The sequence below is a fragment of the Mesoplodon mirus genome (assembly GCF_964341445.2).
Source record: "Mesoplodon mirus genome assembly, chromosome: 3".
NCBI lineage: Eukaryota > Metazoa > Chordata > Mammalia > Artiodactyla > Ziphiidae > Mesoplodon > Mesoplodon mirus.
In genome coordinates, this window is record NC_138978.1 from 116,704,072 (window position 1) to 116,728,921 (window position 24,850).

At 41.9% G+C, this 24,850-nt stretch overlaps 1 protein-coding gene and 1 long non-coding RNA gene across 3 annotated transcripts in view; both read left to right on the plus strand.

The window, feature by feature from the left end:
• LCE5A (late cornified envelope 5A) overlaps window positions 1-24,850 on the plus strand; it is a 190,260-nt gene that overhangs the window by 61,093 nt on the left and 104,317 nt on the right.
• Window positions 1-24,850, plus strand: part of LOC309801204 — a 90,927-nt gene that overhangs the window by 32,202 nt on the left and 33,875 nt on the right. For both annotated transcript variants that reach the window (XR_014293543.1, XR_014293544.1), the window contains exons 2-4: window positions 9,934-10,052; window positions 10,153-10,206; window positions 13,981-14,065. This is a non-coding gene — a long non-coding RNA (uncharacterized lncRNA). The remainder of the gene's footprint in view (window positions 1-9,933; window positions 10,053-10,152; window positions 10,207-13,980; window positions 14,066-24,850) is intronic.

The window sequence follows — 24,850 nt, forward strand, 5'->3', positions numbered from 1 at the left end:
TGGACTGGAATCAAAGCTAAATGTTCTGTTCTATTGTTTTCAGACCATCCATAGTCATATTCAGCACTTCCATAGCTGCCATGTTTGCAATTATAACCCAGATCCTTGCCTTTGTCTCTACTAATGACTGTCTGAATATGATTAGACCCAAATTGACCTTGGGTTTGATGTGTCTGGCTTCTGAGTGTGCTATCTCTTGCCTGATTATGACTATGACTTTTTCCTGGAAAGAATTTGTTGTATACATTATTCTTTTGGTATTGGATTCTGACTGCTCATGGGTAGTTGACTAGACTCTGAATTTCTAACTTGGTCTTCAGAAATGTTCATGAATGGGTCTTTTGGGGGGCTTATTTTTTTTGGCTCTGATTGTCCATGGGTTTATGTTGACTCTATTTGAGTCTCCTTCACCACCACTAAACTGACAATAATTGTATGCTCATTTTCTAGTTTTACTAGGGTCAGATTGTATGGATGAAGTTTGTAGGCTGACCCTGAGTGTCAAGCTATTTTCTGATTGTTGATAGCTGGATACATGTCCTTCTGTTGTGCTGTACCTGAATCTCTCATGGGTGGACCCAGACTGTCTGCTGGTGGATATCTGGGCATGATGAGATTGTGAATATCTAGTGCAGTCTGCTGTGTGCTCCTAGTTAGAGGCTTATCTGCTTGCTGGGCTGAATCTTGACTGTCCCTGGGTGGCTTTCTGGCTCTTTTGAGATTCTGACTGTATGGGCCTATCTCTTTGTCCTCCTGAAAGCTATTTCACATGTCTACATCCAGACTGTCCGTGAGTTGATGCTGATGCTCTCTCTGAATCTTCTGATTTCCCTTCACTATCACTGGCCTGACCGGAACTGGATCCTCGATGTCTACTTGCTGCGTACCCAGGCTGTCTGTAGAACTGTGTCCTGTATGTTCACGGGGGATCTTTATCTTTCTTTCGTGCTTGATCTTGATGATCCATGGGAAGAATCAGACTGTCCATAAATTGTCATCAGCCTTTCAAGAGACCCTGAGTGTCAGAGCTATGTCTTGACTGCTTGTGGCAGGATCCTTGATTTATTCCTCTGCTGGATTCTGAGTGTCCATGGGAAGGCTCTCTGGCCTTGATGAGACCCTGAATATCTAGATTTGTGTAGTGACTGGCCATGAGTGGATTCATACTGGTTTTTTGAACTGGACTTAGACCAGCCATGGGTTTATTCTGACTGTCTCTCTGAATCTTCTGATTGCCCTTCACTATCACTGGCCTGACTGTAACTGGATCCTTGTGTCTGCTTATTCCAGATCCAGTCTGTATAGATGACGATTGCCTGTGGGATGACCCAGATTGTCCATACATAAACCCATATCTTTCTCTTGTGTTAGACTCTAATTCTGCATGGGTAGACCTAGCTTGCCTCTGAATAAATGTCCATGTTTGATAGAACCCTGGCCTATCTCCAGCTTTCCCGTGGCGAGAGTAATTTATTCCTCATGTGCTACTAGACATACTCAGACTCATCATGGGAAGGTGAAGACTGTTGTTCCCTGTCTTCTGATTGTCCTTCAATATACTGGACTGACTATAACTGGATCCCCTTTCTCTGTTGATACTATAACCAGACTTTGTAAATGATTGTGTGTGGGTAGATCCTGAGTGTCCACAGCTATCTCTTGATTGTCCATAACCACCTTATATGCTTTTGGTGCTAGATCTGGGCTGTTCATGAGTAGGTCCAGACTGTCTTCCAGTGTGTGTCTGTCCTTGTGAGACTCTGAGTATATAAACCCGTCTTCTGACTTCCTGTTTCTCAACTGTCCATAATCATACTCAGACCATGCATGGACTAATGTTGACTTTCTGTGTGAGTCTCCTGATTGTGTTATCAACTATAACTGGATCCTCAATGTCTGCTTATACTTGATTTAGACCTTGTATGTGCAGATTGTCTGTAAGCAGAACTGGAGTATTCAGAGCTATCTCCTGATTTTCCATAGCCAAATACTGTACACATCTTCCTGTTATAGTGGACTCAGATTCTCTTTGGGTAGATCCAGAATGTCCATGAATTGCTGTCTGGCCATGTTGACATTCTGAATGTCTAGAGTTGTCTTCTAATTCTCCTTGGTAGAGCCTTGTCTTCCTCTTGTGCTAGACCAAGATTGCTTATGACTACACTCAGACTGACCATGAGTGGAAGCTGACTGTCTATTCAATCTCCTGATTGCCTTTTACTATCACTAGATTGATTATAACTGATGTCTGTTTCCTGCTTACAGTGGTAGAGGCTGTGTGGATGTAGACACTGAATGTCCACTGCTATCTCCTTTTTATGGCTAGATACTTGTCTCTTTTTTATGCTGGACCTAAACTTTTCATGGATAAATCCTCACTCTCTATCTGAGCCTCTTCATGACGAGACCCAACTGTTCATGAATTTTTATGTGGCCATGACGGGACACTGATTTTCCAAAGCTCTCATGTCTGTTCATGGTTGGCTGTTTGTCTCTTTCTAGAGTTGGATCCTGAGATTTCATTTGTAGATTCAGAGTGACCATTAGTGGATGTCTGGCTCTGACAAGCCCTAGAGTTCATAGGGTTTATAGAGCTATCTTTTCAGTTTCTAAGACTCAATCCTTGTTTTTCTCTTGTGTTAGAGCCCAACTCTCTTTGTCTATACTCAGACTGCCAGTGGGTTTATTGTGATTCTTTCTCTCTATCTCCAGATTGTATTTCATCATTACTGGCCTGGGTATAACTGTGTCTCTTGATGTCTGCATCACTGTTAATGTCTGTAGAATATTAATGGTGCTTGTCTGTGAGTTGACCCTGAAGTTCCAGTGCTGCCTTTTGATTGTCCATAGGTGGATCCATTTCTTTCTCATGTGTTGAACACAGATTCTTCATTGGAAGACCCAGATTGAGTGGATACCCGTCTTTGATGAGTCCCTGGCCTATCTTTTAAGTGTCCATGGCTGGAGCCATTTCTTTTTCTTGTGCTAGATCCAGACTGCCCATGCCTATATTCAGGTGGACTGTGGGAAGAGAGTGACTGTCTATCCAGTCACCTAACTGTCCTTCATTACCACTGGACTGAGTAAAGTTATATCTCTACTGTTTGTACTGAATCTAGACTGCAGAGGTGATGATTGTCTGTGAGAAGTATTTGGAGCTTTCTCCTAAATGACTGTGGCTGGATCCATGTCTTCTTGTGTTGGGCCCAGATTCTACATGTGTAGATCCAGACTGTCCATGGGTAGATGTTGGTCCTGAGAGTCTAGCATGAGGCTAGAGCCTTGTTTTCCTATTTTGTCAGATTTTGATTGTTTATGGCCACACCCAGACTGTTCATGGGTTGATGCTAAGTTTTCTGATTGTCTTTCACTATCACTAGATTGACTATACTAGGCACCATTGTCATTTGTACTGATTCCAGACTCTATAGATAATGATTTGCTATGAGATGATGCTGAATGTCTGGAACTCTTTCCTGACTGTCCATGACTGGATGAATGTCCTCTTATACTTGACCCATATTTTCTTGCATAGAACCAAGCTATCCAAGACTGGGTATTTGGCCCTGCTGAGATCCTGACTGTCTAGTGTTGCTTCCTCTTTGACCATGATGAGAGTTTTGTTTTCCTCTTGTGCTGGATCCATATTGCCTATTGCCATACTAAAACTGATGATGGGGGAACACTGACTATTCTTCTGAATCTTCTGATTGTCCCTTACTATCACTGGACTGACTATAGCTGTCTCACTGACATACTGATGGCAGGCCAAACGACTAGATTGAGACAACCTAGTAGATGTGTAGCTGTATAAGGAAAAAAGCCAAGGATAGAACTGTGGAGACCTTCAACCTTTAGAGGTCAAGCAGAGCCAGCCAAGCAGACCCAAAAGTAGTGACAATGAGGTAGGAGGAGTCCATGAGAACATGGTGTCATGGGAGCCAGGAGGAATCAGGAGGGACAGGTCAACTGTGCTAAGTGCTGCTAAGGTATCAAGCAGTGAAAATGAACACTCAGTTTGGACATGGATGTTATCCAGCTGCCTTTTTGAGTTTCCAGATGTTTGTAGGCATTCAAACTTAACATGACCAAAATAAATGGAACCAGAAGAGGCACCATCATCTGTCAGCTTGGTCAGAATAAACTGTTAGAAGTCATCTTTCATTCCTGTTTTCCTCATCTTTAATGTACATCAACAAGTCCCATTGACTTTCCCTTCAAAATATCCTCCATTCATCTCTTTTTTCCCATCTTTACTGTCACCAACCTAGTCCCAGCCACCATCATTTCAACTATACTGTGCAATTAGTCTCCCTCTTTCTTTTTGCTTTATTCCATGATCTACTATCAATACAGTAATAGACTGAAGTTTAAAAAATGTAAATCAAAATGTTACTTTCTTGTTTAAAGCACTCCAAGAGCTTTTCATCATACTTAGTTGACAACTTCTTACCACTACTCACTTTGTGATTGGACCCCCATCTGCCTCTGTGATCTCATTTCGTACCTCTATTCTCCCTTTTTTCACCATGCTGAAGACACACTGAGTTCTCAGCTCAGAAGAATATCATGTCTTTTTCAGCCTGTACCTTCCAGAAGACCTTGTTCTCTGACTTGGTTATTGATTCTTTGTTCTCCACATAGCTGACTTCTGTTTGTAATTCTGGTCTGTGCTCAGATGATGCCTCCTCAGAGTAACCCTCCTTCCTGCTAGATACTCTGACATATTTATTTCTTTACAGCATTTATTACCATTTGAAATTTGTGTAGTACCTATCTCCCCCAACAGAATAAGCTCTTTGAGAGAGTGATTTTATCTGTTTTGCCATCTGCAGTAAACCCAAAACCTAGAATAGTCTGGCTTAGAGTAGGCACTTATAATATCTGTTGCATGATTGTACAAATGAAGATTAACAAATTAATTGAACAAATTAATCTATGTAGGGTCTCCTTCCTTCATTTTTCCTTAGCACACTGTTCATACTGTGTCCTTTTCGTTCTACACATATCATGTAATATACTAAATTATAGTTAGCATTTTATGGGATTGTCTCATGTGGTAAGTGATCTTTGTGAGGATAGTTTACGGAGTTTTGTATATCCACAGCTTATTCATCTTTGTATCTCCAACATATATGAAAGCACCTGTTCAGTGGTAGAACTGCATAAATATTACCTGAAAAAATGGAATCATTGAATTAGGATTAGATGAATCATTGAATTAGAATTTAGCTATCATTAATCTAGATAATAGAGAGTCATGGGATTGGTTTCCTAAGATCAGCTTCTATCTCACTGAAGCCTTGTCTAAATTATCATATATCCCAAAGGTTGTAGGAGGACACAAGAATTCCCTGCATCTTTAGATTCAACAGTGCAGGAGACAGTAAGAGCTGTATGACATTTAGATAAAGCTCTCTGAAGATAGTAGAGACTATCAATAATGCTGACGCTCTTATGGCCTCCCATGTCTTAGGGCTGTACAATGCAGCACTGCAAAGAGAGTACTGAGTAATCTCAGAAAAGGTACATTTCTGTCCTTAGTTTCCTCTCTATATGGAATCTTATGATAATAGGGAACATAAAATAAAGGAAAAAAAGCTAAGCTCCCAGTGGTATTATGCCTTAGAGCACATTCCTAGATTTCCATCTTGGGTAATACTAAGTAGGAATAGTTGGATAGATTTTTTTCTTACGTAGTTTGCCAAAAGTACAAGTTATGGTGTGGACTGAAGGAGCTGGCAGGGTGCCGAACGAAGGTCAGGAGAGTGGCCTTTTATAGCAACGAAAGCTTCATTCTCAGGAGGAGCCATCCTTTATGAGATGGTCTAATTCATTCATAATCATATTCTGGTCCACCCTTATCCCCCCCTTTCTTTCTCTACTGTTTATTTCACAACTTCTTTACTCATTTCTGCTTATATTAGCAACTTCCAGATTTAGATTAATATTAGTCCTTTCTACCAGAAATTTTACAGAAGAGTCTCTTTGGAAATCACACGTTCCTTGTATACATCTGTCATCCCTTATACGTTCTTGTGTCTGCCGTGGTGACTTAACAATGCTTGATATATATATTTGCTGAAGAGCAGTGGTCCTTGAACTGAGAGTGATAGAATATGCATGTGTAAGAGGGCTCTGAAATCCAAGAGAGGTGAAGAGTGTAAAAAAAGAGTGTGCCCACCTAGGATTTAATGTGACCTCATTGGTTACTGTGAATTCCATCTCTGAGTATTGAAGAAACCTGCCTATGAGATAATTAAATCACTAATAGCAGTCTTTGAAGTACTGTGGTAAATGAGAACAGAGAGGACATTGGAGGTGCAAAAATTTAGTTATATTATCCCAAGTTGGGAGGAGGGTCTACTTTTCTCTTTTTATCATTGTTATTACCCTGGAATATCAGACACGTGCCATATACTGTGTTCACTCCTATAAAAACACCACTATCTCTTTGCAGAACATGCTCAAACTTTCACTTTTTTCCCCTAGATCGTTATATCTCACTGCCTATATGATCTCTTCACGTATTTAGATATCCCTGTCATCTGAAACCTAAAAGGTTCAAACTGATTCCATTATAATATATAATGAGAAGTATCTTTTCTCCTGTTGTCTACTGTCATATCAGTAACATCATCGTTCTTGAGTGTCTCAGGCTAAGAACTTCTGTAGTCATTCTTCATTTCTCCCCCTTTTTCCCACCCTCATCCACAGATGACCACCACATCCTATCCTGTCAGTGCTACTGCAGACATGTCTCCTGGACCCAGCCCTCTTCTGTCCTAGCACTGCTGATCTGATTTTGACCCTGGTCACCTTGCCTCTTGACCATTTCCAGCAGCTTTGTAATCAGTCCTTCTCTACCACCAGGATATCTTCCTACTATCCCTTCTATACTGCTGCCAGGTTCATCTTCTTATAAACAAACCTTATCATGTCATTTCCCTGCCTTAAAGCTTGTGGCGTCTCTCTTTTGCCTATAGAATAAATTCAAATTATTTTAAATTTGGGCCCACAAACCACCTTGAAATCAGATGGGAATCCACTTTTTTAGCCTCCTCTTCTACGAACTGTCTCTTATGGGATTGTCCCTTTGAATGTTAACTACAATCCTTGATCATACCACCCTCACTCTTGATCTCATGTCATTGCACATGCTGTTTCCTCTGCTGTATTTCTTCTCTGCCCAACAAGCTCTCTTATATATACTGTAAGATCTTTCTGAAATGTCATCGCTTATATGTGACTTCCCCTGAGGTCATTTGTTCTACTGAAATCACTTGCATCTACATAGGGTTTTCCCATGGCTCTTGTCACATTGTATTCTAATTGTTTGTTCATGGATCTGTCATCCCATTACCCTCATTGCTGTGTCCCCATCTTCATGATAAAGTCTCCTTTTTGCTCATCTTCATACCATCAGGGATATAGGGTATTAATAGGTGCTCTGCGAGAAATAAGTTATAGTGTTCGGACCGTTAGGGAGAGCACACACAATTCTCTTGGACGTACAATGTGCATTAGACTATTAAAGGCTCTGACTCTGAGAAGCTGTGCTGTACCTAAGACCCTTGTCTAACCAGGGTTTCCCAAATGTTTTTCCCCTTGGAATTCTTCTTTTGAAGAACATGTATTATTAGGGAACACAGTGAGGGAAATGCTGCCCTGTATCAAATACTCTCTGAAGCATAATAAAAGGACAAAAAAAATCCATGTTTTTCTTTCTTGTCAGCATTAGCTTCTCTTACATTTCTTTTCTCTTTGTCTAACTCTTCTCTTATTCAGAGGGTTTTGTCACTTAATGACTCCAGCCACCTTGTTGGAAATTATGAGGTGGCTGAGGCCTTCAGGGGAATGGTGACAGGGTCTGTCCATATGATGGAAGGGTTTCTGAATCTTGTTGACTCATGGGTTGCTAATAGTCTGTAGGGTGGTTAGCTGTTGTGCTGGTTCCCTTGATTGTGTGTAGGTCACCGTTTTAATCAGTGACTTGAACAACAGTGTGAATAGGTGGCCAATATGTTGTATGTAAGATTCAATACCACTGAAGATATTATAGGCTGGAATGAAAATTTAACAGAGATCATTTTAATAGTGCTAAATATTAAAATCTGAGCTTGGGAATAAAATAGCATCCCTAATCTTCGAGATTATTGATCTAGCTTTGCACAAGACTCTGTCTATACCACATTGCATATTATTTGTAATTTCCTGCCCACATATAAGTTGGGGGAGGATATTCAAAAGGTAGCAGAAAATAACAATAGTATAAAAATTATCCTGAGCTGTGAACCTCTATAAAAACAGAATAATTACTGAGATACAGTTCCAAAAGGCCTTCAGTCATGACCTCGTGTCACCAATGATGTGTTTTTATGTTGAAAAAGCTGATTCCTCAAGCAGTGCTGATCTCATGGTGAAGCCTGGCTTAGTCTCTCCATCAGCATTTTAATTCCTTCATCAGCATTTCAGCATTGAACTGTGTTCACAGTTTCCTGTAGTTTCCCAGCTCTACTTTGGGATTTCCTGACCAACTTAGGGCAAAATCCCTTCAGGCTGGATCAGGTATTTTTAGTGGTATCCCCAGTGGTGGTGAGCACACCAACTCTTCTCCCACTTTTTTACTAGTGCTTATGTACAGTGTACCCCTATCACTCAAGATAACTATCACTGAATTATATGTAATTCATGTGTAGTATGGTTATATTTCAACTAATTTTTTTTAATGCAATTCTGTAACAGGGAAGAACAAACTCTGACTCCATGTTGGATCTGTTTCTTTTACTTTGACCTTTGCTTTCCATTGCTTTTGTTCTGTCTATAGATATAGGCATACATAATTGCCTGCCTCAGGGAGCCCTACCCCTCTGCCTGAATGTTAAACCAAAGTGCCTTTGTTCAGCCCATAGGAAAACACTCTGACCCTGCCTACCTGTGAATGGCTGCAGGAAAGAAGAAGTTAACACATCCCCTCCCCGAGGATGGCCAAAACCAGGAGATATTTTGCAAGACTTATGACCTTTTTACTTTACTTCCTCACCTCCTCCCCCTCTCTGTTCTATAAAAGAAACTAGCATCTAGACCCCGATAAGATGGTACTCTAGGATGCTAGTCCACCATCTTCTCAGATGACTGGCTTTCTGAATAAAGTCATTAATCCTTGCCTCAACACCTCATCTCCAATTTGTTGGCCTGTTGTGTGGTGAGCAGAATGATCTTGGACTTGGTAACAATTCCTATTTTAAAAAAATCTTGTGAGGGCTTCCCTGGTGGTACAGTGGTTGAGAGTCCACCTGCCGAGGCAGGGGACACGGGTTCGTGCCCCGGTCCGGGAAGATCCCACATGCTGCAGAGTGGCTAGGCCCTTGAGCCATGGCCCCTGAGCCTGTGCGTCCGGAGCCTGTGCTCCGCAACGGGAGAGGCCACAACAGTGAGAGGCCTGCTTACCGCAAAAAAAAAAAAAAAAATCTTGTGAGGTAAGTTTACATAATGGGGTTGACCTAAAAAACACACCCGCCACTATATTGTTGCCCTTCTTGAGTAGACAAGGCCACAAGCCAACCTGGAACAATGTCAGCTGCTAAAGTTTTGGAGTCTGACCCACCTGAGTTTACCCCCGGCTCTTCCATTTATGGCTCTATGATGTCAGGCAAGTTACCTAGCCTTTTTGAGTCTGTTTCCTTATCTTTAAGGTGAGGGTAAAATGCCTGTTTTAAAGGACCTTTGAGAGTATTAAATAAGTTAATTCTGTCAGTTATCTGGCACATTGCCTCAAAGTTTAGTTATATTAAAACTCATAGATAGTAATTTATCATAAAATTATCAGAGTTTAGTTGTCAGCCTAATATTGACTGTCTTAATTGGGTAAACTTACGTACTTATATGTGTTTCAAGCAGGAGAAGATCTAAGAATGTAAATGTCTTTTTCAGGACTTTTCATTTTAGGGGATACTTCCCTGGAAGTATGCTTCCCTCATGAGGCATAATGCAGTGGGTGCAGTGTGATCTGGGTGCTGCCCAATCCCCTTCCTAAACTTCGGAAACTCATGGTAGGTTTTCACGTCACTTGGAGTACAGCCTTAGGGAAACTGTGACTTGTGAGTAGAGTTCCTCCAAATAGTGCTTTTTTTCTTTGCTCTGTATCTTCAGACCCTATGAATGAAGACCTTACTGGAAAAACATAACACAAGAGCCAGGAACATGGTAAGAAGAAAATAGTGTTAGGGGAATGGGGTGAAGGTGGGGAATGACTATGTTTCCAAATGGTTAAAAACCAAAACATTGCATTTATCCTTTCCTCTTTTTGTCCTTGACTGACTTTAGGTGTCCTGTGTTATGTGCTCTATCTCCTCCAAATGAAAAGTGATCTGCTGTCTAAAGTCACATTCCCCATTGGCATGGGGAAGCTGTAGGTGGGCTAATTAGAACATCCTGTATGATTGGATGGGGGTGCATATTTGGCTTTATCTGTTTGGTCTTAAGTGGGAGTCAGGGATAAAACTCAGGGAAGCTGTCAGTTATTAGCTGAGTCCTGGCCATTTGGATTGGTTGTTGCAAAAGTAATTGTTTAGCTTCCTGGATTATTATTAAAGATAACAGTCTAACTACAAATCTGACTTATAGCAGGCTGGCTTCCTGGGTGGTTTATTGTAGATAAGGGGTTGGTTTCCTGGGCAGGTTTCTGCAGGTTGTGGATCAGAATTCTGTTTTTATATATGATCTGGCCATTATTTGTTTGTATGTTCAGTCTCTTAGGGCCAATCTGCCAGTTTTCTTAAAGACTAGCCCTGGAAATGGCACAGGTTTAACTCCACTTTGTTGGCCCAAGCAGTCACGGGACAGCCAGATTCAAGGGGAGTGGACATAGACTCCACCTCTTGATGCCAGGAGTGTCAACGAATTTGTAGCCATTTAAAATCTGTCACAGGGCTTCCCTGGTGGCGCAGTGGTAGAGAGTCCGCCTGCTGATGCAGGGGACACGGGTTCATGCCCCGGTCCGAGAAGATCCCGCATGCCGTGGAGTGGCTGGGCCCGTGAGCCATGGCCGCTGAGCCTGCATGTCCGGAGCCTGTGCTCCGCAATGGGAGAGGCCACACAGTGAGAGGCCCGCGTACAGCAAAAAAAAAAAAAAAAAAAAAAAAAAATCTGCCACAGGGAGCATGCAGTTTCCCTCTGCAAAGATAGTTTATTTTCTTACTCTATTTGCCTTTCTTTTGAGAATTCTTCATAATGAATTTAATGTGAAAATTCGTTCACTTCCCATAGCTGACAGCTTATGAACTCTGTTCCAGGAAGATAGCTACCCAAGGGTACATGCACACTTCCCAAGGTTCAGCCCAAACCTCTATCTGCTCTATCACCCAGATCAACTTTGTGACCAAGGAGAACTTCATAAATTTCTTGTAGTCCTTTAATTTAAGACCTGGAAGAGTGGCTAGTACTAGTAGCTTCTTTTAGGTCCTTTCCTCCTAATCCCACTCTGATTCCCTCTTTGTACTTAATACAACCAAGTATCTCAGAACAAAGGAACACATAAGAGATCTCGTAAGAGGAAGAGAATTTTAAGCCTCTTTACACCATCATTAAAAGGTCCACCCCTCCTTCCAATGACCCCCACTGTGTAATTGTTGTACCAGTTCACCCTTGACTGACTTCAAGTTCCCCTTGTGACTGTGTGGGGTGAAATGGGGGTTGCTAGTGGTGAGGAGAGCTTCAGTGTGCTTTAGGCTTGGAGGAGGGGTCACATATCTATATCCCTAATGGGGTCAGGCAGGTAGATGACCTAGATAAATGAGGCAGCTTTCAGTGGAGGAGAGACAGTGGATATAATGGATCTGAATGAACAGGCTGGTATATGTCCAGCCAATAGGTGGCAGTCTTACTTCTTAAGTATTGCTGATTGTCTTCCGAAAAAGATGCTAATGAACCCATGCCTTATCTTAAAATTTTGAAAGAAGGCAGCTATGCATGCTTTTATGTGGAATCATCCAACTAAATCAGATTCAGAATACTTGAGCTAAAATGGTGCAGGCCAAATAAAACACATCTGTAGGCTAGATTTGGCCTTTAGGTGACTAGTTTATAACCACTGGTTGGGATGTGATTCAACTTTAAAACTGTTAGAAAGTTCCCAGTAAAGTACTTTCATCTATTAAGGTATTGGTTTTCACCTCTGATGTGGTCTATTTACTTAGAAATCCAAGCCAGAAATCTGGTAGATTATCTAAGACTTTCCTCTTGCACAATCACCACATTCAATCTATCCCCAAATCATATTCACTTTATCTCAGTCATGTCTGTGACATTCAGTTCTGCTTTGCTCTTACTGACTCCTAACATAATTTTGCCAAGATATTGCAGTGGTCTCCTAGCTAGTCTTCTTGCCACTGACGTCATCCCTTCCATGTCTTCACACCAAATGATCTTTTAAAATGCAAACGTAATCATGTTCTCTGTTTAAAACCCTTTGTTGGCTCTTCCTATCCGACCATTTAGACCAAATCCTTCAGGATGGCTTACTAGGAGCCTTTCAATCTGGTTCCAAGGATTCCAGAATCACCTTATGCCATGTCCCAACATTCATCTTATATCTTAGCTACGCTGAGCTACTATCACTTCCTTTACAGCACCTTAATTTATTTATTTTTTCATCTTTGGGATTTTTTATTTATTTATTTATTTTATTTTTTTTGCGGTACGGGGGCCTCTCACTGTTGTGGCCTCTCCCGTTGCGGGGCACAGGCTCTGGACGCGCAGGCTCAGTGGCCACGGCTTACGGGCCCAGCCGCTCCACGGCATGTGGGATCTTCCCGGACCGGGGCACGAACCCGCGTCCCCTGCATCGGCAGGCGGACTCTCAACCACTGCGCCACCAGGGAAGCCCCATCTTTGGGATTTTGCACAGGATGGTTAACCACCCTGGAATACTCTCCTTCCCAAGTCAACCTGGCACATTTCCGGCCATTTTTAGAGATTTAGTGCACGTTTCTCCTAAATTCAAAAGGTTTATCTGAACCAGGTCTTTTTTAAAATTTATTTATTTTATTTTTGGCTGCGTTGGGTCTTCATTGCTGCGTGCGGGCTTTCTCTACTTGCGGCGATCAGGGGCTACTCTTCGGTGTGGCGTACAGGCTTCTCATCGCGGTGGCTTCGCTTGTTGTGGAGCACGGGCTCTAGGCGTGCGGGCTTCAGTAGTTGTGGCACGCCGGCTTCAGTAGTTGTGGCTCGCGGGCTCTAGAGCGCAGGCTCAGTAGTTGTGGCGCATGGGCTTAGTTGCTCCGCGGCATGTGGGATCTTCCCGGACCCGTGTCCCCTGCATTGACAGGCAGATTTGTAACCGCTGCACCACCAGGGAAGCCCTGAACCAGGTCTTTCTTACCACTAAATACAGTTAGCTAGCACCTTATAGTTTTCAACCACCGCTGCACATTAATAATATATATATATATATTTTTTTGCGGTACGTGGGCCTCTCACTGTTTGTGGCCTCTCCCATTGCGGAGCGCAGGCTCCGGCTGCGCAGGCTCAGCGGCCATGGCTCACGGGCCCAGCCGCTCCGCAGCATGTGGGATCTTCCCGGACTGGGGCACGAACCCGTGTCCCCTGCATCGGCAGGCGGACTCTCAACCACTGCGCCACCAGGGAAGCCCTAATAATATCTTTTTAAATCTACTTATGCTATTATGTCTTTCCTTCATTGTTAGTGATCTCTTGAAGGAACAGATCTGTCTCATCTTTGTAACTCCAACATCTAGTATAGAGACTGACAACTAAATGATTAATATTTAATTTCCTTGAATCCTCCTGATGAAAGAATGAAGTAATATTCATCAAGAGCCAACCAACAACTGTATTATTTGGATTCTGATCAGTCTAATCCTTATTCTCAGCTTTGTATTTGAAGATGTGTGGAAATGTGTTTGTCTAGAGCCCAGACATCCATTGATATGTATTGCCAATCCTTTCTTCACGTGACAGGTTGGGAGAGGTGCTGAGAAGAGTGGAACAAGTCCTTGGAAGGGAAGAGCAATGAAAACTGATGGCTGTATAGCCCCACAAAGAGGTAGGGACTATTTTGTTCATTTTCATATGAAGCTATATAAATAAATCATTTGTTAAATTAAAACCACAATCTTATTGCCAAAAGCTCAGTCACTTTGGTAATAGCCTAGGACATGATTGTAATTTACTCATTTTCTTCTCATGTCCTCTACTTCCCTAAATGTAAACATCTTAGCAGTAAGTGGTCGCTGTGGTGGTGTGATTTCTGAACAACACCGCTTGTTTAGAACCTGAAATGACACCATAGGAAATGATTAATGTTTTTGTACATTTTAATAGTATATTTTTATAGAACAAAGAAGAGTCTCTTCTTGGATTATGATAAAGTTTTATTTTGAGAATTTTGGGTTCAACTTATCTTCTATTAAAGCCTTACTGCCAAGGAAGGAAAGAGACCTTGCTGAGTTAATATGAAGATATGCCTTCTCTTTTTAGGCTCTAAAAATGGTAGCCTAAACTGCTTTTTTAGAGGAAGTCAAGAAGGGAAACTGTTGTCTAATCTGGATCCATTGTGTGCCAGAAACTGTGCTAGTCAGTATGTCGTAGTAGAAGGGACTGGGCTCAATCTGAGGCTTTATCACTCAGTTCACGCCTTTAGACAAGTTATTGTTGATGTCTTTGCTCATCAGTTTTATAATTTGTAAAGGGTAAATTATAATTTTTTTACCTTGCTGTATTGTGAGGAAGGTGATGTGCAGTGAGAAATCAATAAATTTCCATTCTCTTTTTTTTATGGTAGAAAAAATAACATCGTTATTAAGTATTTTGAATAAGGTCAACTTATAGCAAGTTACTACCAGTAAAGTAGAACATTGCTAGCTGTGGATGAATATTTTTTTAATTTAGGTATAATTGACATATAACATTATATTAGTTTTGTAACCAAAAGTGGGATCTGGCTGCTTGCCGCTCAAAAGCCAATAAGGAGGCAAGTTTGGTGGAAAGGAAACTTTGCTTTATTTTGGATGCTGGCAACCGGCAGGGAGGGCAGACCCCTGTCCAAAGGCCGACTCCCTGCCTCCTGCAACCATTGGGCAAGAGCTTTTATAGGTTGAGGGAGGGGCTACATGCAGAAACAGTACAGTCAGCTCTGACAGTCATCTTGAAATTGGTCATCAGTGGTCTGACCAGCATCATCTTGATTATGTTAGGCACGGTTAATCTTCAGCTCCAGGGAGGGTTTGTTTCCATTTCTTTGAGGCCAGTTCTCAGAACTCTGGCAGCTTATGTCATGGCTACAGCTTGGTCATCATGTAGTTAACTTCTTGCACCTGGTGAGGGTTTCAGTATCTATAAGAAAGCTCACAGGATATGGCTCAGAATATTATCTATAGCCCTTAAGGAGGAACTAAAGGTCCTTGACTATGCTTAATGACTAAACTATTATTATTTGGTCTCCTTTGACTGTTTTCCTCTGTTTCTGTATTTTCTCATTTCTCTGATTAAACTTATTCTTTGGCTAAAGTTTTTCCACAGACAAAAGGCAGGCTGAGGACATGGTGGGGGGCAAGGACCATAAGGTCCTGCTCTGTTTCAGTTTCAGGTGTACAACATAATGATTCAATATTTGTATACACTGCAAAATGATTACCATGATAAGTCTACTTAACATCCATCACCATATATATTTACACAATATTTTTTCTTGTGATGAGAACTTTTAAGACATACTCTCCCAGCACTTTCAAATATGCAACACAGTATTATTAACTGTAGTTAACATACTGTGCATTATATCCCCATGACTTACTTATTTTACAACTGAAAGTTGATAAGTTTTGTCACCCTATACCCATTTTGACCACCCTGCAACTTCTCTGTATCTATGAGCTTCTTTTCTCTTTTTATTGTTTGTTTCTTTTACATTCCACATGTAAGTGAGATGATATGGTATTTTTCTTCCTCTGTCTGACTTATTTCCCTTAGCATAATGCCCTCAAGGCCCATCCATGTTGACACAAATGGCAAGATTTCATTCCTTTTTATGGCTGAATAATATTCTATTGTATGTATATGTGTGCATGTGTATGTATATGCATATATATATATATATATATATATATATATATATATATATATGCATGCCACGTTTTCTTTATCCATTTATCTACTTATGGACACTTAAGGTTGTTTCCAGATCATGGTTATTGTAAGTAATGTTGCAGTGAACATGAGGGTTCATATATCTTTTTGAGTTAGTGTTTTTGTTTTCTTTGGATAAATACCCATAAGTTGAATTGATGGATTATATGGTAGTTCTAATTTTAATTTTTTGAGGAATCTCCATACCATTTTACATAGTGGCTGCACTGATTTACTTTCCCACCGGCAGTGCACAAGGGTTCTCTTTTCTCCACATTCTCACTAACACTTGTTATCTCTTGTCTTTTTGATAATAGCCATTTTAACAGGTCTGAGGTGATATCTCACTGTGATTTTGATTTGCATTTTCCTCATAACTAGTTGTGTTGAGGGTCTTTTCATATATCTGTTGGCCATCTGTACGTCTTCTTTGGAAAAATTCCATTCAGATCTGCCTATTTTTTACAAATTGTTTTTTTGTTTTGTTTTTTTTTTTTTGCTGTTGAGTTGTATGAGTTCTTCATATATTTTAGATATTAACCCCTTATCAGATATATGACTTGCAAATGTTTTCTCCTATTCGGTGTGTTGCCTTGGATGAATCTTAACTTTAAGCTGATGGTATTCAAGCTTGACTTCTGTCCTTGAGTCCCTTAGATTTCATGTTTGAGCCCACACAGATTATCCAATTGTATTCCAAGTTTCCACATATTCTGTTACCTCCAGGAAGCTGACCTCTCTTCTGTCTCTCATATTTATGTTCTAATTGAGGGATTCACTTACATTCTTACCTTTAAAATTTTTATCCTAGAAAAAGTTGACATTGTAAGTGTAGTGGTTTTGAAACACATCCTCAAATTGTTTGGCATTTCTCTTTTTGAAAGATGGCGGTCCTGTTTGAATTTGAGTCAAACTTCGTGACTTGCTTGTAACCAGTAGAATACAGAGGAAGTGATTCTGTGTCATTTCTGAGGCTAGTTCAGAAAAGACCACTCAGCTTCCACTTGGTTTTCTTGGCATGCTTTCTCTGGGGAAGGCTGGGTGTCTTGTAAGACATCATACTTCTTTGGGAGTGCCAGGCTGGAGAGGCCACATAGAGGTGCCCACAGTCAGTGGCCAAGCTCAGCTCCCAGCTGACAGCCAGTATCAGCTGCCAGTCATGTGGATGAACCATCTTGTACATTTGATCTAGTTGAGGCTTCAGATGATTGAAACCCCAGATGACATCTAACTATTACTTATAACTGCATGAGAGACCCCAAGTGAGAACTGTTCAGCCAAGCCCTTCCAAGCCCAAAGATCTGGGAGTCACCCTTGAATCTACACTCTCTCTTATACTCCAAAGCCAATCCATCAGCAAGTTCTATTGATTCTGTTTTTAAAATATATACCAATTATAACTACTTCTTACTCCCTCTATTACCTCTGCCCTCATCCCAACTACTATAATATTTTGTATTGACTCCTGTTATTCTTTTTCCAGTCTTGCCTTTAATCCCAATGGAGATAGATCCTCCATCAGACAGTTAAAATGTTTTTAAAATTAAAAATCAGATTATTATCACTCCACTGCTCAAAATTCTTCAAAGACTTCCTATCAGATCAGAATAAAATGTAGCCTTCTGCACAGGCACCAAAACCAAAAATAGACAAATGGGACTACATCAAGCTTAAAAAGTTTTGTGCATCAAAAGGTAGAACAGAATGAAAAGGCAACCTATGTTATAGGAGAAAATATTTACAAATTACATATCTCATAAGGGGCTAGTATCCAAAATATATGAAGAAGTCCTATTACATATCAACAACAACAACAAAAACTAATTTAAAAAATGGGCAAAGGACTTGAATTGATATTTACCCAAAGATGATGTAAAAGATCAGAGGCGCAATACCACAATTACTAGAGAAATGCAAATTAAAACCATAATGAGATACCACCTCATACTCATTCGGATAGCCACTATCAAAAAAACAGGCTTCCCTGGTGGCGCAGTGGTTGAGAGTCCGCCTGCCGATTCAGCGGACATGGGTTCGTGTCCCGGTCCAGGAGGATCCCACATGCCGCGGAGCGGCTAGGCCCGTGAGCCATGGCCACTGAGCCTGCGCTTCCGGAGCCTATGCTCCGCAACGGGAGAGGCCACAACAGTGAGAGGCCCGCATACCACAAAAAAAAAAACAACAAAACTTGGGCTTCCCTGGTGGCGCGGTGGTTGAGAGTCCACCTGCCGATGCAGGGGACACGGGTTCGTGCCCGCCCCGGTCCGGGAAGATCCCACATGCCTCGGAGCGGCTGGGCCTGTGAGCCATGGCCGCTGAGCCTGCGCGTCTGGAGCCTGTGCTCAGCAATGGGAAAGGCCACAACAGTGAGAAGCCCGCGTACCGCAAAACAAACAGACAAACAAACAACAACAACAAAAAAAAACCCCAAAAAATAACAGGTGTTGGTGAGGACCTGGAGAAATTGGAACACTTGTGCACTGTTGGTGGGAGTGTAAAATGCTACAGCTCCTACGGAAAAAAAGTATGATAGTGCCTCAAAAAGTTAAATATGAAATTACCATATGATCCAGCAATCCCATTTCAATCCAAAAGAATTGAAAGCAGGGTCTGGAAGATACATTTGCACAGCCAGGTTCATAGAAGCATTATTCAAAATAGCCAAAAAGTGGAAGAAACCTAAATGTCCATCCAGCAGACAAATGGATAAACAAAATGTATACATACAATGGAATATTATTTAGCCTTAAAAAGGGGAAAATCTGACATGCTACAACATGGATGAGCCTTGAGAACATTATGCTAAGCGAAATAAGCCAGTCACAAAAAGACAGGTACTTCATGATTCCACTTATATGAGGTATCTTTAGTAGTCAAATTAAGATAAACAGAAGGTTGAATGGTGGTTACCAGGGGCTGCAGGGAGGGGGAAATAGGGATTTGTTTTTTAATGGGTACAGAGTTTCAGTTTTGCAGATGAAAAGGTTCTGGAGATTGGTTGCAAAACGATGTGAATATACTTAATACTACTAAAATGTGTACCTAAAAATGGATAAAATGATAAAATTTTATGTTATGTGGTTTTTTTACTACAAATTTAAAAAGAACTCTAATCTCTTTCCTGTGGTTTCCAAGATATTACATGATATGATCCCTACGTAATTCTCAAAAATTATCTCCCGCAGACTGTTTTCCTAGCCTTCACCCCCAGAATCTCTCTACCCCAGGACACTTAGTGATGGGAAAAACCTAAGGGATTTGGTTGGAAATTAATTTTTGGCTTTTTCACAGGAGAAGTGTAGTTAGATATTTACTCTGAACTTCCTTTATTGTTTCCAGTTCTTTAAAAACCACTCACTTGTAAGCTTTCCAACATCATCACCTCTCCACAGAAATAACTGTTTCCACATCCCAAATGTCAAGTTAACAAAATCAATGAACGTATTTCATTCTTCATTTTACCTGAAATTTGAACTATTGAAACTTTGATAACACTCTCTCCTTTTCAGTGAGGAGAACATATACTTGGAAGATAGAATCGGGTTTCAAATTTTGTTTCCACTGCCTACTTGTTATGTGACTTGGGCAGAACTTTTAATGGTGGGTTTTCTCAATATACTTTCCTTGGTTCTCACTCTCCATCCCCTCATTCAATCATGCCTATAATTCCATCCTTAATGGCAAACATTTACTGGATGCTGACTGTGTTCTTGGCACTGACTGGACTTTGCAGCTTTGTAGGGGTATTTGGGGACAGTACTTCAAGCAGGGAAGCAGGATTCCCACTGGGGTTGGTGCTCCCTTCATTTGGCTAATGGAGCACAAACATAGACATAATATTGTTTGAGACTAATTAGAAAAATGAGCTTGCTTGTTGCTTTTCACTCAATCCCTGTGTACATTGCAGATCATTTTAACTTTGACAGGTAATTTAGGTTTAGCTTAATTTATGTAACTAAAAGTCAAAGAAAGTCAGCTTTTATAAGTGGTTTTATAAAACCACTAAACTCAGAGTTGGGGACTTGAGGTATTTGGTATGGATTATTTCTGTGATAGAATCATCTGAAAAATGTGAACATTGGACTAGATATTGTCTAATATTCCTACTGGTCTGATATCATGGAGAAGGAAAACTTGGGGTATGATTCTCACAGAGAGATATTCCTTTTAATGGTAGAAGCTTGTTCACATTTTTACTAAAATTATTAGATCTCCTGCCTAGTCATAAAATATATGAATATATGTTTTCTTTCCAGGACAGGAGACAATTTTCTTTATCACTTTTCCTTTGTCAAGAAATTTCAGCACAGTTTTTCTGCTCTCATTAGTTTCCATTGGAAAATATCTTTTCGTATCTTTGTAAGAAGGACCTATGGTCAGTATTTTGTTTCCTGATCTTGGTTTGACTTTGCTAATAGCCACTTGGGTTGATGTTTTTTATTTGTTTGTTTTTTTGTTTTGCGGTACACGGGCCTCTCACTGCTGTGGCCTCTCCCGTTGTGGAGCACAGGCTCCAGACATGCAGGCTCAGCGGCCATGGCTCATGGGCCCAGCCGCTCCGCGGCACGTGGGATCCTCCCAGACCGGGGCACGAACCCGTGTCCCCTGCATCGGCAGGCGGACTCCCAACCACTGTGCCACCAGGGAAGCCCCGGGTTGACATTTGTAATAATTATGATGCTATCTATGATTGAGCTAAGCCTTTTTTCATCCTGATGGTGACTACGTGGAACAGTGACTATGTTGGAGAATGATATACGATTTGATTAAATTTTTTCTTCTTTGGACTCCTTATTTCTTTTGCATGGTGTACATCTGCCATTTGGACATATAATTTTCAGTGACAGGAAAATATGTCATTCTTACTATGGGGAGATAAGTCTTTTTGGGTCTATGAGAAGCATGGAAGAGACACAGTATGATATATGATCAATTGTTTATTTTCAATTTTCATGCAGTTCACTTTTCTTGGATTCTATGTGCCCAAGGTAATTAATGAATGAAGAATAATACAGAGTTCCAATAGAAGGATAATAGAGGCAGGTGTGATGACCCTTAATATTAATATAACAGCTTTGGCTGACAGAATAGTGATTTTATACTATTGGTTCCTTTGATTTTTTTTTTTTTTTACAAATATGTACCAATCTGGAGAGGTTCTGAAACTTAACCTCTCAAAAGAAAAATCCATACTTAACCCCAACCTCCCCAAATACTTATGGTTTTCCAAATTTAGCACTCCATGATATTGCTTTCTCCCATTAACCAGTTCCTAACTATAAAGTTCAAAGCTTCCTATAGAATGAAAAGAAACTATCACTAATGTAAAGAAATAGTGTAACTAATTTTTTAAAGAATGACAAGAAAAGATAACCTCACTGAAAATATAATGAACATTTTCTTGACTCAAAGTTGTCTTGGTCATTCTCCAATTCTTTGGATTAATACTTTATTTAATAGTTTCTCACTCATAATAATAGTGTCTATGTGACTGTCCAAACCCCAACCATTTTGAAATATAATTTGAATGGCCATATGTTGCAGGGTGTATGTTACTGCCTGTTATATTGGATCCCATAAATGCTCCTATATTCAAATCTGTTCCTGGCTCCCATATGGCTGGAATCATGACTTACACTTCCATCCTGAGAATGGCCAAACCCTGAACTGTCCATAATCATAATCTGCACTGCCATAGCTGCCATGTCTCCAACCTTGATCTGAACCATGACTTTGATTCCTTGAATAGAATGCAGACCATCTTTGGGTGGTCAAGGGCTGTCTACCTGAATCTCCTGAATGTCCTTCTGTGTTGCTAGCCTGACTGATATTTGATTCCTTGTGTCTGCCACTACCAGAAATAGTTGAGGTGTGTCCGTGTTCAGTCCCAGAGTGTCTGGAGCTGTCTCTTCCCTGCTCGTGGTGGTGCCCCTGTCTTTGAGTAGTGCTGGATCCTGACTTTCCATGGACAGATTCACTCTTCCTGTGTGTGTCTGTCCTACCTTGTTGTGACTCTGAGTGCCTAGAGCTGTCACCTGACTGGCCATGGGAAGACCCATGTTGGTTCCTTGAGCTGGACCCAGACCTTCCATGAGTGGTCACAGAATGTCTACCTGAATCACCTGACTGCCCTTCACCATCACTGGACCAACCAACACTGGATTCCCTGTGTCTCTTGCTTCCAGATCCAGTTGAGGTGTGTCCATGTCCAGTTCCATAGTATCTGGATCTGTCTCTTTCCTGCTCATGGTGGTGCCCCTGTCTTTGAGTAGTGCTGGACCCTGACTTGCTGTGGCCAGCTTCACTCTTCCTGTATGCTGATCTCCCTTGATGTGACTCTGAGTGCCTAGAGCTGTCTCCTGACTGGCCGTGAGAAAACCCATGTTGGTTCCATGAGCTCGACCCAGACCTTCCATGAGTGGTCACAGAATATCTCCCTGAATCTCTTGAATGTCCTTCGCTGTCTCTGGCCTGACCAACACTGGATTCCCTGTCTTTCCCACTTCCGGATCCAGTTGAGGAGTGTTCATGTCCAGTTCCAGAGTGTCTGGAGCTGTCTCTTTCCTGCTCATGGTGGTGCCCCTGTCTTTGAGCAGTGCTGGATCCTGACTTTCCATGAACAGATTCACTCTTCCTGTGTGTTGTCCTCCCTTGATGGGACTCTGAGTGCCTAGAGCTGTCTCCTGACCGGCCATGGGAAGACCCATGTTGGTTTCTTGAGCTGGACCCAGACCTTCCATGAGTGGTCACAGAATGTCTACCTGAATCTTCTGACTGTCCTTCGCTGTCACTGGACTGACCAAAACTGGATTCCCTCTGCCTTCTGTTTCTGGATCCAGTTGAGGCGTGTCCATGTCCAGTTCCAGAGTGTCCTGAGTTGTCTCTTTCCTGCTCATGGTGGTGCCCCTGTCTTTGTGTAGTGCTGGATCCTGACTCTCCATGGACAGATTCACTCTTCCTGTGTGTGTCTGTCCTACCTTGTTGTGACTCTGAGTGCCTAGAGCTGTCTCTTGACTGGCCACGGGAAGACCCATGTTGGTTCCTTGAGCTGGACCCAGACCTTCCATGAGTGGTCACAGAATGTCTACCTGAATCTTCTGACTGTCCTTCACTGTCACTGGACTGACCAACACTGGATTCCCTCTGCCTGCTGCTTCTGGATCCATCTGAGATGTGTCCATGTCCAATTCCAGAGTGTCTTGAGTTGTCTCTTTCCTGCTCATGGTGGCGCCCCTGTCTTTGCGTAGTGCTGGATCCTGACTCTCCATGGACAGATTCACTCTTCCTGTGTGTGTCTGTCCTACCTTTTTGTGACTCTGAGTGCCTAGTGCTGTCTCTTGACTGGCCATGGGAAGACCCATGTTGGTTCCTTGAGCTGGACCCAGACCTTCCATGAGTGGTCACAGAATGTCTACCTGAATCTTCTGACTGTCCTTCACTGTCACTGGACTGACCAACACTGGATTCCCTCTGCCTGCTACTTCTGGATCCATCTGAGGTGTGTCCAGAGTGTCTTGAGTTGTCTCTTTCCTGCTCATGGTGGCACCCCTGTCTTTGCGTAGTGCTGGATCCTGACTCTCCATGGACAGATTCACTCTTCCTGTGTGTGTCTGTCCTCCTTTGATGTGACTCTGAGTGTCTAGTGCTGTCTCCTGATTGATCATGGGAAAACCCATCTTGGTTCCTTGAGCTCGACCCAGAGCTTCCATGAGTGGTCACCGAATATCTCCCTGAATCTCTTGAATGTCCTTTTCTGTCACTGGCCTGACCAACACTGGATTCCCTGTCTTTCCCACTTCTGGATCCATCTGAGGTGTGTCCATGTCCAGTTCCAGAGTATCTGGAGCTGTCTCTTTCCTGCTCATGATGGAGCCCCTGTCTTTGGGTAGTACTGGATCCTGACTTTCCATGGACAGATTCACTCTTCCTGTGTGTGTCTGTCCTTCCTTGATGTATCTCTGAGTGCCTAGAACTGTCTCCTGACTGGCCATGAGAAGATCCATGTTGGTTCTTTGAGCTGGACCCAGACCTTCCATGAGTGGTCACAGAATATCTACCTGAATATCCTGACTGTACTTCGCTGTCACTGGACTGACCAACACTGGATTCCCTGTGCCTACTGCTTCCGGATCCAGTTGAGGCATGTCCATGTCCAGTTCCAGCGAGTCTGGAGCTGTCTTTTTCCTGCTCATGGTGGTGCCCCTGTCTTTGCCTAGTGCTGGATCCTGACTTTCCATGGACAGATTCACTCTTCCTGTGTGTGTCTGTCCTCCCTTCATGCGACTCTGAGTGCCTAGGGCTGTCTCCTGACTGGTCGTGGGAACACCCATGTTGGTTCCTTGAGCTGGATGGCGACCTTCCATGAGTGATCACTGATTGTCTACCTGAATGTTGTGAATGTTCTTTGCTGTCGCTGCCCTTACTGATACTGGAAACCCGGTGTGTACTGCAACCGGGTTGAAAATCCATAGTCACAGTTTCTTCACAAACTTGATATGAGCCCTGACGCTCTGATCCTATACATTTTTCACATCCTCTACCTTTATTTTCGTAACCACGTTCTTCTTTTCCTTCATTTTCCCTGGTGGGGCTAACACTTGACATGTGACTTCTTTCTTTTAGTTCTGTAGAACTCGCTCTGCTTTTCTTTTCCCTACTTGATTCATGATGTTTCTTCCCACATCTCTGTCTGTGTCCAGAAGTA